This window comes from Ovis aries, chromosome 22 (assembly GCF_016772045.2).
Source record: "Ovis aries strain OAR_USU_Benz2616 breed Rambouillet chromosome 22, ARS-UI_Ramb_v3.0, whole genome shotgun sequence".
Classification (NCBI taxonomy): Eukaryota; Metazoa; Chordata; class Mammalia; order Artiodactyla; family Bovidae; genus Ovis; species Ovis aries.
In genome coordinates, this window is record NC_056075.1 from 8,640,745 (window position 1) to 8,656,805 (window position 16,061).

The 16,061-nt window shown below is 41.0% G+C and overlaps 1 protein-coding gene across 49 annotated transcripts in view; it reads right to left on the reverse strand.

Annotated features, from left to right (window-relative positions):
* The window catches only part of SGMS1 (sphingomyelin synthase 1), a 335,256-nt gene that overhangs the window by 168,093 nt on the left and 151,102 nt on the right, over positions 1-16,061 (reverse strand). For 42 of the 49 annotated variants that reach the window (XM_060404923.1, XM_042238541.1, XM_060404917.1 and 39 more), the window contains one exon: positions 1,648-1,791. The exons of 2 other annotated variants lie outside the window; for them this stretch is intronic. The gene's annotated coding sequence lies outside the window, so the exon portion shown is untranslated. Of the gene's footprint in view, positions 1-1,123; positions 1,252-1,647; positions 1,792-16,061 lie in introns of all 49 variants that reach the window. 5 more of the 49 variants (XM_060404918.1, XM_060404890.1, XM_060404924.1 and 2 more) reach the window with 1 other exon arrangement.

Consider the following 16,061-nt stretch of genomic DNA (forward strand, 5'->3'; position numbering starts at 1 on the left):
CAAATGCTGGAGACACAACAGGATTATATCAGAAGCATCAAGGTCCACTCTTACTCCCAGTGAAAGTGGAAGTGTTAACCACTCAGTCCTGTCTGACCTCTTTGTGACCCCATGAACTGTAGCTCTCCAGGCTCCTCTGTCCATGGAATTCTCCGGACAAGAATACTGGAGTGGGTAGATATTTCCTTCTCCAAGGGATCTTCCTGACCCAGAGATTGAACCTGGGTCTCCTGCATTGCAGGCAGATTCTTTACCACCTGAGCGGCTGGGGAAGTCTTCCTGTACCTCCTACACTGGCCTCATAAGCAATTCAGAATGCACCAGCAAAGATATCAGAGCCTCTGTTAGAAAGAGGACATATTTTAATGATGTCTCATACCAACAATATAGTCTCAGTAAAATTATGTTAGAAAATACTTGATTTTAATTTGCTAATTAATGCTATAAATATAATTATAAACCAAATAAGAAACCACAAAATGGGAAAAAGTAACAAAAAATTGTGAAGAAGGTAGAGCAGAAGGTTACAATTCCATAAACATTTGGATCTTTTTCCAACCCTGCTTGAAAAAGGGGAAAGGGCATGGTAGGCTGTCTTTATTGTGCACAATATGGGACAGACAGGCCTAGTGCTGAATCCCATGTCTGCCTTTACTCCCTCAGAAATAGGAGGCCGGTTATTTAACCACTTGGAACCTCAGCACTGTCATCTAGAAAAGCAGGACTTGTTTAATGTTCTCATGATGGTGTGATGATTGAAGAAATAAACTACGTGGCACAGGGTACATTGAAAGTATTCTACATTGGCAGACGGGGGAAAAAACCCTAAAGTATCAACGTGACTTACACAGGACATAGGCTGTGCCATAAAAACAGAGCCAGTGAATCAAAAGATGGGCATCTACTGAAAGTCACAAAATACAAAATAATGAATGACACTGACCCTGATGATAAACTTAGCGGAGATAAGAATTATCGCTATGAGCAAGAAAATGAAGTTTACCACTTCACATTGCAACTTGGCTGGGGAAGTCAAGGAGACTAGCAGGTCAAAGTCAGTGACTAGTAAAAGACTAGTGAATGCAACGGAGAAGGAAATGGCAACCCACTCCACTGTTCTCACCTAGAGAATCTCAGCGACGGGGGAGCCTGGTGGGCTGCCGTCTATGGGGTCGCATAGAGTCGCACACGACTGACGGGACTTAGCAGTGAATCCAACGCAGCCACCACCCAATCAGACTCAGATATGGCCTTGATGTCACACAGGGTAGAGAAAAAGCCGATAAGTAACAGCTGATTCAAAGGACACATTCACTGAGCTTTGATACTGACTGGCCCATTCTCAGAAGAGAAGACAGTGAGGCTTCTGGTTAGAAATTTACTATCATTTTCAAATGTCCTGAGTCAAATATTGTCTTTTTTGTTTATCGTCTGCAAGTAATAGGAAGGGCTCCAGAGGCCAAATCAGAGCTGCTTGAGAAAAAGTTAACACATCCTATTACACAGTCAAGTTCAGAGAACAACAGCCACTAGTGTATTTGAGGCCAGAGACTGAGGTTCTGCTCTCTGAAGGTTCCCAGAGAACTTGACTTCCTATAGCAGAGTGCACCACACCGGGTTCAATGCAGGTTCTAAGTCACGACATACCTCCAACAGCTACTGTTTTGCATGTATCGCTGGGCTCCTTTAAAATTATTCTCATGTACACTTCCTGAGGCAGGATCTTGTCTTCTATTTCATAAGCTTTCTAGTCAGATACTTTTGTGTATTCCAAAGAACTTAACGTTGTACCTAGAATAGAAGAGCAATTTAAGCTTAATCACTTTGAAAATGGAATCATGAAATTCCTATGTGGAAAGAGATCTTACCAATCAATACACTTCACTGTAAACAAGAGCATAAATAAGTTTTAAAGTATCAGGCTGGAAACAAAAAATTCACAACTGACCTTCCCCACCCCCATATTTTCTCATTCTCAGCTTTTCGTTTCTTTCCCTCTTTCTTCAAGCTTTTTATAAAAATTTTCATAAAATATGCATAACGTAAAACCTATCTCATCTTTTTTTAACTGAAGACTCAAAGTCTGTAATCCTCTATCTATGCCTCTATAATGGAGGTATCTCTCCCTCTATATATTATCTGTTATCTTCAATTGTCAACAAATAACTGATATTCACAAATTATAGCAGTTTCACTATGAAAACAAAGGGCAATTACTAAATTACCCACTTTACAAGTTGGTTGATAAAAAGGTGGTCATTCCTCCAGGCTAAAACATTACCCTCATAAATGATACTTTTTAATAGTTACATATGTATAAATGGGTGAGTGCGTAATCAGGAAGCTGGAGATAATGTTTTGCCCCCAACAAAGAACTAAGAAAGTTGTTCATTTAGTCGCTCACTGATGATGATTTGTACGTGTGAAAGAACGTGGAATCCAATGGCATCTATTTTGATCATGTTAGATTTAATCAGTAACATTCTATTTCTTTTCTTTATATTAATCTATTAGATGTGGGTTTTCAACTCTTTTCAGGATCACATAAGCCCTGCATCATGGGATATCTGCTGATAACTAAGCCTGTTCTGAAGTGAAAGGGTCAGTTGCTCAGTCAAGTCTGATGCTTTGTGACACCACGGATTGTAACCCACCAGGCTCCTCTGTCCATGGAGTTCTCCAGGCAACAATACTGGAGTGGGATGCCATTCCCTTTTCCAGGGGATACCACCACTCAAATTTCAGGAGGATCTTGAACTCTTTGAAGCCTATCCCTGGACCCCCAGGATAAAAACCCTCGGGATTTACATAGACCAAAGTGAGTTCCTATCTTAAGCCAACTAGCAGGCTTAATTCTGTGATAGTCCCTAAGGACCTAGTTACACTAAGTAATCTCCCATTCTAACCAACCTTTATCCTATCTGTAAGAAATAGCGCCACCTTTGTAAATAATCAAATACAGTCAAAAGAAAGCTGCCACAAACTAAGTAAAAACAAACAAACAAGACTCTCTTGCCATTACCTTTAAAGTGTTCAATTAAAGAGAAAAATATATTTATACAAAAGAACATTATCATCTTCTGTTTTCAAGGGGGAGGGAGGGGTGTGCCAAATGGCTTGCATGATCTTAGTTCTTCGACCCGGGATTGAACCCACACCCTCGGCAGTGAAAGCAGAATCCGAACCATTAGACTGTCAAGGAATTCCCAAGAACACCATCTTTTGACCAAAACACAGTGTAAACCCCTAAAGGTAAATTAAGGGCTCCCCCGCACCTAAAAAAAGTAAACCTCAGGAAATAGGGTGTCCCCTTATATTCAAGACCTCACTAAGTCTCATGAACAAAAATCTGTTACTTTGAATAGTGAAATAATGTTTAGGAAAATAACTTTAATTAATGCTATCCTTAGATGCTTATAGGTCACTTGACAGAAAGTGGTTAATAAAAAGAAAGAAACAGATTGAACAATTATTTTCAGAGGTAGGATCAAACAATAGCAAATGTGAATTATCATTTTTTTAAGTATTTTAAATATCACTTTAAAAAGCAACATGGATTTGGGGATTATGGATGCCCAATGGAATATGTCTGTTTACTTCCTTCTGAATCCCATTAAAATTATAGTAAAGAGGAAAAAAGGTATAAATCCATAAGGACAAAGAGAACAGAAAATCAGTGAGGACACCAGACTTCTAAGCTGAAGGCAGAGATGACTGCTGAGCAGAGTGGAACAGAGGAAAGCAGGCTACAAGCTCACTGCCTTAGAAGCAAACAAAAATCCCCCCGATTGCTCCAGAAAGGCTCAGGAAATGCAGCTTCTGGTTCCTGGGAGAAGAGAGTAAGGTGCTGAGGAGAGGGAGATGGACTGACAGACTGCATAAAAGGCAGTTGGACCTTACTTTATACTTTAAATAAAAATGAACTCAAAATGGATTAAAACCCTAAATGTAAGACCTGAAACTACAAACCTCCTAGAAGAAAACATGGGGCAAAATCTTCCTCACCCTGGATTTGGCAACAATTTCTTGACTATACACCAAAAGAATAGGCAACAAAAGCTTTCAAAAGAGACAAATGAGACTGTATCAAACATAAAAACTTTTGTGAAGCAAAGGAAACAGAGTGAAATGGCAACCAATGAAAACAGAAGAAAATATTTGCAAATTATATTTGTGATAAGAAATTGATGCCCATAATATATAAAGAATTTCTACAACTCAATATGAAAAGCTAAAAAACCCAAATAAAAAATGGGTACAAAACCTGAAGAGACATTTCTCCAAAGAAGATGTACAGACAGTCAACAAGCAAATGACAGTATCCTCAGCATCATTAATCATGACGGAAATGAAAATCAAAACCAGATAAGATACCATCTCACACCTGTGAGGATGACCGCTATCAAGACCCAAATAGCAAGTGTTGGCATGGAGAAAAGGGAACCCTCTGTGCACTGTTGGTAGGAATGTAAAATAATGCAGCCCCTTTATTGGCACCAGCATGAAGGTTCTACAAAGAATTAAGACTGAACTACCCCTTGATCCAACAATCCCACTTCCAGGTCTGTTACCCCAGGCCCAAACCTGAAAGCAGGATCTCAAAGAGGTATTTATTTGCACAAGCCTGTGTACTACAGCTTTATTTACAATAACCAGGAGGCAACAGACGCATGGATAAAGAAGATGTGGTATGTAAATATAATAAAATATTGTTTACTTCTTTTTTTAAACACATGGAACTCTGCTAAATGTTAATGTGGCAGCCTTGTTGGGAGCGGGGCTTGAGGGAGAAAGGATACATGTTCATGTATGGCTGACTGCCTTCACTGTTCACCTGAAATTATCACAGCATTGTTAACCGGCTCTACTCCAATACAAAACAAAAAGTTCAAAATATAAAATGTTATTTACTCTTTAAAAAAAAAAAAAGGAAATCCTGTCATGTGCTACAAGGATAAACCTTGATTGAGGGTTCAGTTCAGTTCAGTCGCTCAGTCGTGTCCGACTCTTTGCGACCCCATGAATTGCAGCACGCCAGGCCTTCCTGTCCATCACCGACTCCTGGAGTCCACTCAGACTCACATCCATCGAGTCAGTGATGCCATCCAGACATCTCATCCTCGGTCGTCCCCTTCTCCTCCTGCCCCCAATCCCTCCCAGCATCAGAGACTTTTCCAGTGAGTCAACTCTTCGCATGAGGTGGCCAAAGTACTGGAGCTTCAGCTTTAGCATCAGTCCTTCCAAAGAAATCCCAGGGCTGATCGCCTTCAGAATGGACTGGTTGGATCTCCTTGCAATCCAGGGGAATCTCAAGAGTCGTCTCCAACACCACAGTTCAAAAGCATCAGTTCTTCGGCGCTCAGCTTTCCTCACAGTCTAACTCTCACATCCATATATGACCACTGGAAAACCATAGCCTTGACTAGATGGACCTTTGTTGGAAAAGTAATGTCTCTGCTTTTGAATATGCTATCTAGGTCGGTCATAACTTTTCTTCCAAGGAGTAACCATCTTTTAATTTCATGGCCGCAGTCACCATCTGTAGTGATTTTGGAGCCCCAAAAAATAAAGTCTGACACTGTTTCCACTATTTCCCCATCTATTTCCCATGAAGTGATGGGACCAGATGCCATGATCTTCGTTTTCTGAATGTTGAGCTTTAAGTCAACTTTTTAACTCTCCTCTTTCACTTTCATCAAGAGGCTCTTTAGCTCCTCTTCACTTTCTGCCATAAGGGTGGTGTCATCTGCATATCTGAGGTTATTGATATTTCTCCTGGCAATCTTGATTCCAGCTTGTGCTTCCTTTCTCCAGCCCAGTGTTTCTCATGATGTACTCTGCATAGAAGTTAAATAAGCAGGGTGACAATATACAGCCTTGACATACTTCTTTTCCTATTGAGGGTACTACACTAAATAAAATAAGCCAATCACAAAAGTAAATCCTGTAAGATTCCACTTATACGAGGCAACTGAAGTAGTCAAACTCTTTAAACAGAAAATAGAACCGTGGTTGCTAGAGGCTAGGGCAAGGAGAGTTGACTAGTGGGTATAGAGTTTCAGTTTTCCAAGAAGAAAAAATTTAGAGGCCTGTTTCATAACTATGTGAATACACTTAACACTACTATATTACACATTGAAAAAGTTAAGATAGCATATTTTAAATTGTGATTTTTACCCCAATAAAAAAATTAAGGCGATTATCCTGATTTATTTAGATGGGTTCAGTGTAATCACGTGCTGTGTGCTTAGTCGCTCAGTCATGTCTGACTCTTTGCAACCCCATGGACTGTAGCCTACCAGGCTGCTCTGTGGGGATTTTCCAGGCAAGAATACTGAGTGTGTTGCTATGCCCTCCTCCAGGGCAACATAATCATAAGAGTCCTCAAAAGTGAAAGAGGGAAGCAGAATAGGAGGTCAAAGAAACGCAACATGAGATGTATTTGACCTGTATTGCTCCTTTAAAGGAGGGCGTGGGGGTGGGCCGAGAGCCAAGGAGTGCAGCCAGCCTCTAGAAGCTGGGAAAGCAAGGGAATGGACTCTCCTCTAGAAAGGAATGTAGCCCTGTAGACAACCTTGACTTTACTCCAGTAAGACCCATGTCAGACTTCTGACCTACAGAACTTCAAGGTAATAAACTTGTGTTATTTTAAACAACAACCAGAAAACGTAGTTAATACCCCAGGTCTTCTCCCTAACTGGCAGGGCCAGACCAACCATCCCTACTTCCATGACGGAAAGTAGTTTACTCTCTGGAGAAAATGATATAGCAAGATTTCAGACTTAGAGAGCCAAAATAGACACATCAAGAGCTCATGTTTATAGGCTTGGGTGGTGAGACTTCTTGCCCCCTCCCCCTATGTGGCTCACCCAAATCCTCACAGGAGGCTTTTATCCCCCCAAAAAATGAACAAAAGAGAACCTGCTGGAGAAATAGAAAGATCCAAGAAAACAAGATTTGCAGATTCTGTTATCTAGGAGTCAGCAGCTCAAACATCTGGGTTCCTACCCCAAAAACCTATAGTGAAGCCTTTTGGAGAAATAGATCCAAGAAAAAATGATTTGCAGATTCTGTTATATAGGAGTCAGCAGCTCAAACATCTGGGTTCCTACCCCAAAAACCTACAGTGAAGCCAACTAGGGAAACAAGTTTCCAGTCCACTTTTTATATATAGTCTCTCTCCCAAATATGAACACGCTATTAAAGTCTCACCATTAGAGAAAAGCCTCTAACATTAAAATCAGGGGCCAAAACAAGCTGATAAAAAGAGGAAACACAGAGCAAGCTGATTAAAAAAAGAAAAGTATGAAGAGCAGGCAAAAACTATTCAACAGCAAACTAATTCAATTCATATTCTCAAGTGAAAACAGAAAACATTATTTCCATGAGATAAGACCAGGATCCCATTTTTAAATGAAATATTCAGAGGCCAGTGAAAAATTCAATTTGAAAAATATGCTGGCAGAAATTAAAGTTCAAAAAGTACTAAGAAAACCTCTTGGGGGGAAAAAATACAAAGTTAGAAGACAGCTAAGAAATATACATGAGAAAATTAAAAAATTAAGCCAGTAAGTCCAAATATCCAACTAACAAACACAGAAAATAGAGAAAAGGGTATAGGAAAGGAAATGATCAAAGAAACAGTAAAAGAAAAATTTCTAAATTAGAGGACATGAGTTTCTGAATTGAAAGGACCAAGTACATTGATAAACTGTAAGACATATGTTCCAATATGGATTTCAGAATTCTGGGGATAAAGAAGAGTCAAACATTCTCCAGAGGAATCAAACAGTTCACACCAACCAACTAGAAAACAAAATGGCCTGAGAAACAGCCACATAAGTCTCAAAAAATTCAGTCATAAAAAAAATACTGTCACAATAAAGCAAACACTAAATATGTATTTAACCACAGACTGTGGCATGACTACATGAGACAAGAAGTGTAGCTGAGTACTGAGGGTAAGGAGTTGTGTATGAGCGGTGAATCCTTAGAAGAACAAGGGTGTAAGTCTAAAACTAAAAAAAATTCAGTGAATGCACTTAAAGCATACATCATGCCATTTAGAAATTGGAAGGTGGGTATCAGAAAATGTAACTAAAAGAGTTGAAAGATACTATCTTTGGATAAAGGAGCAACGGGGATATAAGAAGAACAGAGTGGCTATACTATTTTAATTTTCAACAATGTACATGCAATTACCACAAAATAAGTAAAATAAATGAATAAATGGATGGAAGGAAGACAGGGAAGAAGGAAGGAAAGAATATTTAACAGAGCAAATCTACAAACTATTACACAGTGGAGATCTCCGATGTTCATCTATACAGAAAGAATGAAAATAGTAACTGTTCTAACATTATGCAAATAGATCCTTGTGACTTGGAACAAAATTTCCAATTACAGCACCATACATGAATTCCAAAAGTGCTATATCACCAACAAGTAAAATGATAACATACTTGATAAATAGTACTGGATGCTTCAAAGATGACTCTAATAATAAAGGCATTGTCATCAAATATGGTATGTTAAGAATTGGAAGGAAATTATCCTGAAGTAGGAAAAAGTATTACTTGCCAAATTATGTTTCATATAAATTTGTTCTTATTAAATACACATGGGTAAGTAAATTAATTAAATGGCATGAGTATGTACTTGACTAATACTTCTATATCCCTAAAACATCCTTTATACATTGAAATTGACCACAAAAATTGTTTTGTTCTTCTCAGTGGGAAAACATGAGAAATGTAAACTAAACATAAAAGGTACATAAAGAAATTAATTCCATTTATCTGAATCATCTTATTTCTCTTTATCAGTCTTCCAATCTAGAAGAAAATAGGAAGCAAATTAAAGTACAATCTTCTGGTAATGAGGTGCTTATAAGGGGGGAAAAAAACATAAAATCCAAGGTAACTATTAGAGATACCAAGGCAACATTTCATGCAAAGATGGGCTCGATAAAGGACAGAAATGGTATGGACCTAACAGAAGCAGAAGATATTAAGAAGAGGTGGCAAGAATACACAGAAGAACTGTACAAAAAAGATCTTCATGACCAAGATAATCATGATGGTGTGATCACTAATCTAGAGCCAGACATCCTGGAATGTGAAGTCAAGTGGGCCTTAGAAAGCATCACTACGAACAAAGCTAGTGGAGGTGATGGAATTCCAGTGGAACTATTTCAAATCCTCAAAGATGATGCTGTGAAAGTGCTGCATTAAATATGCCAGCAAATTTGAAAACTCAGCAGTGGCCACAGGACTGGATAAGGTCAGTTTTCATTCCAATCCCAAAGAAAGGCAATGCCAAAGAATGCTCAAACTATCGCACAACTGCACTCATCTCACATGCTAGTAAAGTAATGCTCAAAATTCTCCAAGCCAGGCTTCAGCAATATGTGAACCATGAACTTCCTCATGTTCAAGCTGGTTTTAGAAAAGGCAGAGGAACCAGAGATCAAATTGCAAACATCTGCTGGATTATGGAAAAAGCAAGAGAGTTCCAGAAAAACATCTATTGCTGCTTTATTGACTATGTCAAAGCCTTTGACTGGGTAGATCACAATAAACTGTGGAAAATTCTGAAAGAGATGGGAATACAGACCACCTGACCTGCCTCTTGAGAAATCTGGATGCAGGTCAGGAAGCAACAGTTAGAACTGGACATGAAACAGCAGACTGGTTCCAAATAGGAAAAGGAGTACATCAAGGCTGTATATTGTCACCCTACTTATTTAACTTCTATGCAGAGTACATCATGAGAAATGCTGGGCTGGAAGAAACACAAGCTGGAATCAAGATTGCTGGGAGAAATATCAATAACCTCAGATATGCAGATGACACCACCCTTATGGCAGAAAGTGAAGAGGAACTAAAAGCCTCCTGATGAAAGTAAAAGAGGAGAGTGGAAAAGTTGGCTTAAAGCTCAACATTCATAAAACGAAGATCATGGCATCTAGTCCCATCACTTCATGGGAAATAGATGGGGAAACAGTGGAAACAGTGTCAGACTTTATTTTTTGGGCTCCAAAATCACTGCAGATGGTGACGCAGCCATGAAATTAAAAGATGCTTACTCCTTGGAAGAAAAGTTATGACCAACCTAGATAGCATATTCAAAAGCAGAGACATTACTTTTCCAACAAAGGTCTGTCTAGTCAAGGCTGTGGTTTTCCCAGTGGTCATGTATGGATGTGAGAGTTGGACTGTGAAGAAGGCTGAGCACTGAAGAATTGATGCCTTTGAACTGTGGTGTTATAGAAGACTCTTGAGAGTCCCTTGGACTGCAAGGAGATCCAACCAGTCCATTCTGAAGGAGATCAGCCCTGGGATTTCTTTGGAAGGAATGATGCTAAAGCTGAAGCTCCAGTACTTTGGCCACCTCATCGGAAGAGTTGACTCATTGGAAAAGACTTCGATGCTGGGAGGGATTGGGGGCAGGAGGAGAAGGGGACAACAGAGGATGAGATGGCTCGATGGCATCACTGACTCGATGGATGTGAGTCTGAGTGAACTCCAGGAGTTGGAGATGGACAGGGAGGCCTGGCGTGCTGCGATTCATGGGGTCGCAAAGAGTCGGAAAGGACTGAGCGACTGAACTGAACTGAACTATTTACTTCTTGTTCCCTTGCCATAGCAAAACTATTCTTTTGCACTTGCCAGCTAATTTCCAGATGCAATGGTATTCAGAGTAAACTTTACAATACATAGCCATGGAGAAGCAAGCACGTAAAGTCAATGCCAATAAAAAATTGCATCCAAGTGCATCTAACGGTATCACGTGAGTTTTCTTTTTATTTTTTAAACTTATGTATTTATTTGTTTTACTTTGGGCTGCACTGGGTCTTTGCTGCTGTGCACAGGCTTTCTCCAGTTGCTGTGCATGGCCGGGGGGGTGGGGGGGGGGGCGGAGAGGGGGCACGGGGCTAGTCCCTAGTTGCGTGCATGCCTTCTCATTGTGGTGGCTTCTTCTGAGGAGCGTGGGCTCTAGAGTGTGTGGACTTCCGTAGTTGTGGCGCACGAGCTCAACAATTGTGAAACACAGGTTTAGTTGCCCCGGGGCATGTGGAATCTTCCTGGACCTGGGATGAAACCCGTGTCCTCTGCATTTGGAGGTGGATTCTTAACCACTGGACCACCAGGGAAGTTCTCACAAGAGTTTTAGAATTATATATTAACATTTTATAAATTATCTTATCACTGTTCAGCTAAGTAACCGCTAACTGACAACAGTGATAAAGAAAAGATAAAGAAGCAATAAAGTATATTTTCAAAATGTAAGAATTGTAACTCTGGAGTGGAAAAGGTAGCAACATGTTTATATTCAGTATCCTGTGATAAACCATAATGGAAAAGAATGTGAAAATGAATATATGTATGTATAACTGAATCACTTTGCTGGACAGCAGAAATTAATACAACATTGTAAATCAGCTATATATGTATATAAAATAAATTTTTAAAAATAGCATGTCAAGTGAAACTGTAGACCATGTAAATATTTTTATGGGTGGCTCAGTGGTAAAGAATCCACCTGCAATGCAGGAGAAGATGAAGGAGACGCAGGTTTGATCCCTGGGTCAAGAAGATCCCCTGGAGAAGGAAATGGCAAGCCACTCCAGGATTCTTGCCTGGAGAATCCCATGGACAGAGCAGCCTGGCGGGCTACAGTCCATGGGGTTGCAAAGAGTCGGACACAACTGAGCAACTAACCATGCACACGTGGTCAAAGAGTTTACAAACAGACTTAAACCCACATCATCTTAAAGGTGTAGAAATGCTCCCTCACTGACATTCATGAAAGACTTTCTCAACTAAAAATGAAATATAACCCTTCGAAAATATATATGTGAATATACACACGTGAATTACAGCATCTGCAAAAAGAGGGGGAAAATTACCTTTTAAAAAACAAGTATTCGCATTAATGTACACACAAACAAAAGCACAGAAATCTTGTGTGAGTGTGTATGTTCAGTCATGTCCGACTCTTTGCGAGCCCATGCGCTATAGCCCACCAGGTTCCTCTGTCCATGGAATTTTCCAGGCAAGAATACTGGAGTGGCTTGCCATTTCCTACTGCAAGAAAAGCAGAGCAATCTTGAGTGGATTAATTTTGCTAAAGTGAACACATACATGTAACCACCACTCTCTCCCAAAGGTCGCCACTGTGATGACTTCAAATACTATGTTAGTTTTGCCTGTTGGATCAAGGGTTTTTCTGAGAGTCTAAGAATCTCTGGGTCTGAACCAAAATAAAATGCTTTAGGAAGAGAGAAGCAAATAGTCAGAGACAGCAAGAAGATACTATTTCAGAAAGATGTTCACGTGTCTAAGATTGTACGGCTGTTTGACTGGCTGCATGGTTGTGTAGAATCAACGTGCAAGGTCTCCAGAGACTGGAGGAAACGGAAGCTGTTTTGTGATATAAATAGCACAAAAGGGCCTTCCTTCCTGTCCTCCAGGATAAGTGCACTGTTGGGACTGAGATACAGGAAGTGGGAGCAGAGCAAAGAGGGGAGAGGGCAAGGCAGTTTGAGTTTCCTTTCTATAGATACAAAAACACCTATAAAATAAAAATAATTACCAAACTAGTAGGGTTAGTCTGTTGTTGCTGTTGTTCAGTTGCTAAGTCATGTCTGACTCTTTTGACCTCATGGACCGTAGCCCACCAGGCTTCTCTGTCCATTGGATTTTCAAGGCAAGAATATGGGAGTAGGTTGCCATTTCCTTCTCTAGGGGATCTTCCTGACCCAGGGATTGAACTCATGTCTCCTGCATTGACAGGTGGGTTCTTTACCACCTTCTAACAAGCTCGACTGGAGGCAATAGCACCCCACTCCAGTACTCTTGCCTGGAAAATCCCATGGATGGAGGAGCCTGGAAGGCTGCGGTCCATGCGGTCGCTGAGGGTCGGACACGACTGAGCGACTTCACTTTCACTTTTCACTTTCATGCCTTGGAGAAGGAAATGGCAACCCACTCCAGTGTTCTTGCCTGGAGAATCCCAGGGATGGGGGAGCCTGGTGGGCTGCCGTCTGTGGGGTCGCACAGAGTCGGACACGACGGAAGTGACTTAGCAGCAGCAGCAACAACAAGCTCCACTAAGTTACTGAGGCATCATCTCATTTGATCTTCAGATTGCTCTGAAGATAGCCTATCTTATCTGCCTGTAGACAGGGAAGGATACTGAGTCTCAAAGCAGAGTGCCTAAAGTTAAACAGTAGGTGATGCAAAGCTGTTCTTCTTTACAGCTTGCATGCAGGGCTAGAGATACCAAAAGCAAAAAGGAAAATGTTCACAGAAAAGAAGCCATTGCCATGAGATATGGAATATGCTGTGTTATCCCTGCCCATGAATCATTAAAAGAAAAAGAACCAAGTAGTTCAAATTCCCTAAAGTCTTTCTTCTGAATTACTAAAAAGTTAAATGATTCTTTTGCTTGTAAAGTAGGTCCACTCATCCTTCTGTACCTCAAAGGAGAAGTTTCAAACTTGCTGCTGCTGCTGCTAAGTCACTTCAGTCATGTCCGACTCTGTGCGACCCCACAGACGGCAGCCCACCAGGCTCCCCCATCCCTGGGATTCTCCAGGCAAGAACACTGGAGTGGGTTGCCATTTCCTTCTCCAAGGCATGAAAGTGAAAAGTGAAAGTGAAGTCGCTCAGTCGTGTCCGACTCTTAGTGACCCCACGGACTGCAGCCTTCCAGGCTCCTCCATCCATGGGATTTTCCAGGCAAGAGTACTGGAGTGGGGTGCCATTGCCTTCTCTGGAAGTATCTAAAGTAATGCTTAAATTTCACAAGGTATACATTTCTGACGTGTTAATTTGTTTTAGCCACTCTGTATGGGGGACTTGAACAAGGTGTCCCTCAGAGAAAGCCGCAGACGCAGGAGGCAAGTGACTACCAGAACCTAGGAGAACGTCACCTTCAAATGACATGCCAGACCTCCATGAATATCTAATGCTGTAATAAGTACTTTCAAAGAGCTGGGGCCAAAAAGGGAACACTCTTCAAAACGGGAACTTTGTATTCCGCTCCTTGAGAGGGAGAGGAAATAAAATATCTAGAAAACCTGTTAGCAGACTGTGTGACCAGGCCTTCTTGCATCCTCACTGACAAATACAAAATAAGGCGCCAATGGCAATAGCTATGATTGCCGCACATGATGGAATGCTTCACGTCTAATCCCATAAGAACCCTGCAAGTGGGGAGGGGTCAGCATCGCCAGCTAATCAAATGCAGACACTGGGCCCAAACAGGGTATCTATTTAACTTGTCCAAGGTCAGAAAATTGTCTTGTGACAAAAGTCACAAGCTTGTCCAAGATCACAATGCAAGGAAGTAGGAAAGGGTCCCAAATCAAGTGTGTTGAATGCCCAAGACACAGGACAGTTTGGGCTTAATGATGAAAGCAACGAAATTTGGCTTTTCAATCCCAAATCATTTAATGACTATTTCACTATTTTCTGGTTTCAAGTTGTTTTTGATATGTCCTAAGCAAAGAATATTAACATGTCTTCCTTCTGTGAGATGGGGGGAAGTGTCTTGTTTGCCACTGGCTTGTGGACAGAAAACAAAAATAGGTCTGGATGGAGTCTTTTTATAGATTAGATAACTGCTAAAGCAGCTGAGAGCTCTCCAGCGATTGTCTTTATATGGGCTCTAACACAGGGAAAGCATAGTAAAGGCAGCAGGCTTGATTACAGCGGACACATGCTGAGAAGATACAGTGTGAGTTCTTCCTAAGACTAGTGAGTAAGAGAGTTAACTATGTTCACCTTGTACACCAAAGCAGAAAAAAAATAATACCCAAATCACACTTGGATGGCCGTAGCTCTAAACGTTCAATTATAACGAGTATAGTAGGGCAAGGATCTTTGTAAACATTAACCCAGTGACACTCAGAAGAATACTGGGGAGAGGCGGGACAGAGGAAGGTACCCTTTGCTTATTCACAATAATTCTGGTCGAGAAATACTCAAACTCTTATGTTTTTACTACTGGTGACCTCGTCCCAAGAAAAAACCACACTGAAGTAAAAGATTCAAAGTAAAAAGGAATGATCCTGAGGAGCAAGTCTGAGGAAGGAAAAGACTTGAGTTCACAGCATTCTCTAAGGCCTGGCACAATCCCACTTTACAAGCTTCTATTTGTAGGAGGGCCAGTCCTTCCAAGGCTTATGACCTCCTGAGATCAGAGAGGGCAATGGTTCACCTTGGGGCTGCTTGCTAGAGTGACAGGAAGTGGTTGCCTAGGAAACAGCACCACGAGACAATGCTGGAACCAGCTGCCACTGTCCGCATGGACATAAGGCACAGAAATCGGAGCAGGCATGCTTCGTTCTATGGCAGCTGTGTCCCAAACACTACTATTATAATCCAGTTGCTCCTTCTCAGGGGGAAGACGGTGTAATTAGACTTGAATAATATAGAGAGACCAATAACAGCACAAGATTGATTTAATTATATTTGTCTATTTTTATGAAAATTTCTGTTAGAATTACACTTTATTAGAATACTAGAAACCACTGAAAGTTTCCTCATTGTCACTCATCAACAGCGTGCTATGCCAATGAAATCTTAATTTTAAGAGAATTCAAAATCCAAAGTACAGAGTTAGTGCTTTCTTCCTCTAATATCTAACTCTCAGTAAACACAGTGTAACTGAAACCTTCCTTTCTTTCTTGGCTTGGAGAGGAAACGTTACAGTCTTAAGACTACACTTGCAAAGCCCCAGGCATCTGTCTAGTTCATGGCGACTGAAAGTTGCAGTCTCCTGCTGGAAACATCGCAAGGCTTCCTCCTGCTAGCAGCTGGAACCAGCACTCTTCACCAGGGAGAACATGGTTCAACTACACTCAATAGAAAAAAAAAAAATTTTAGTTGCTCAGTCGTGCCCAACTCTTTCCGACCTCATGGACTATGGCCTGCCAGGCTCCTGTCTATGGAATTCTCCAGGCAAGAATACTGGAGTAGGTAGCCACTCCCTCCTTCAGGGGATCTTCCCAACCCAGGGATCAAACCTGGGTCTACCTGCATTGCAGATTC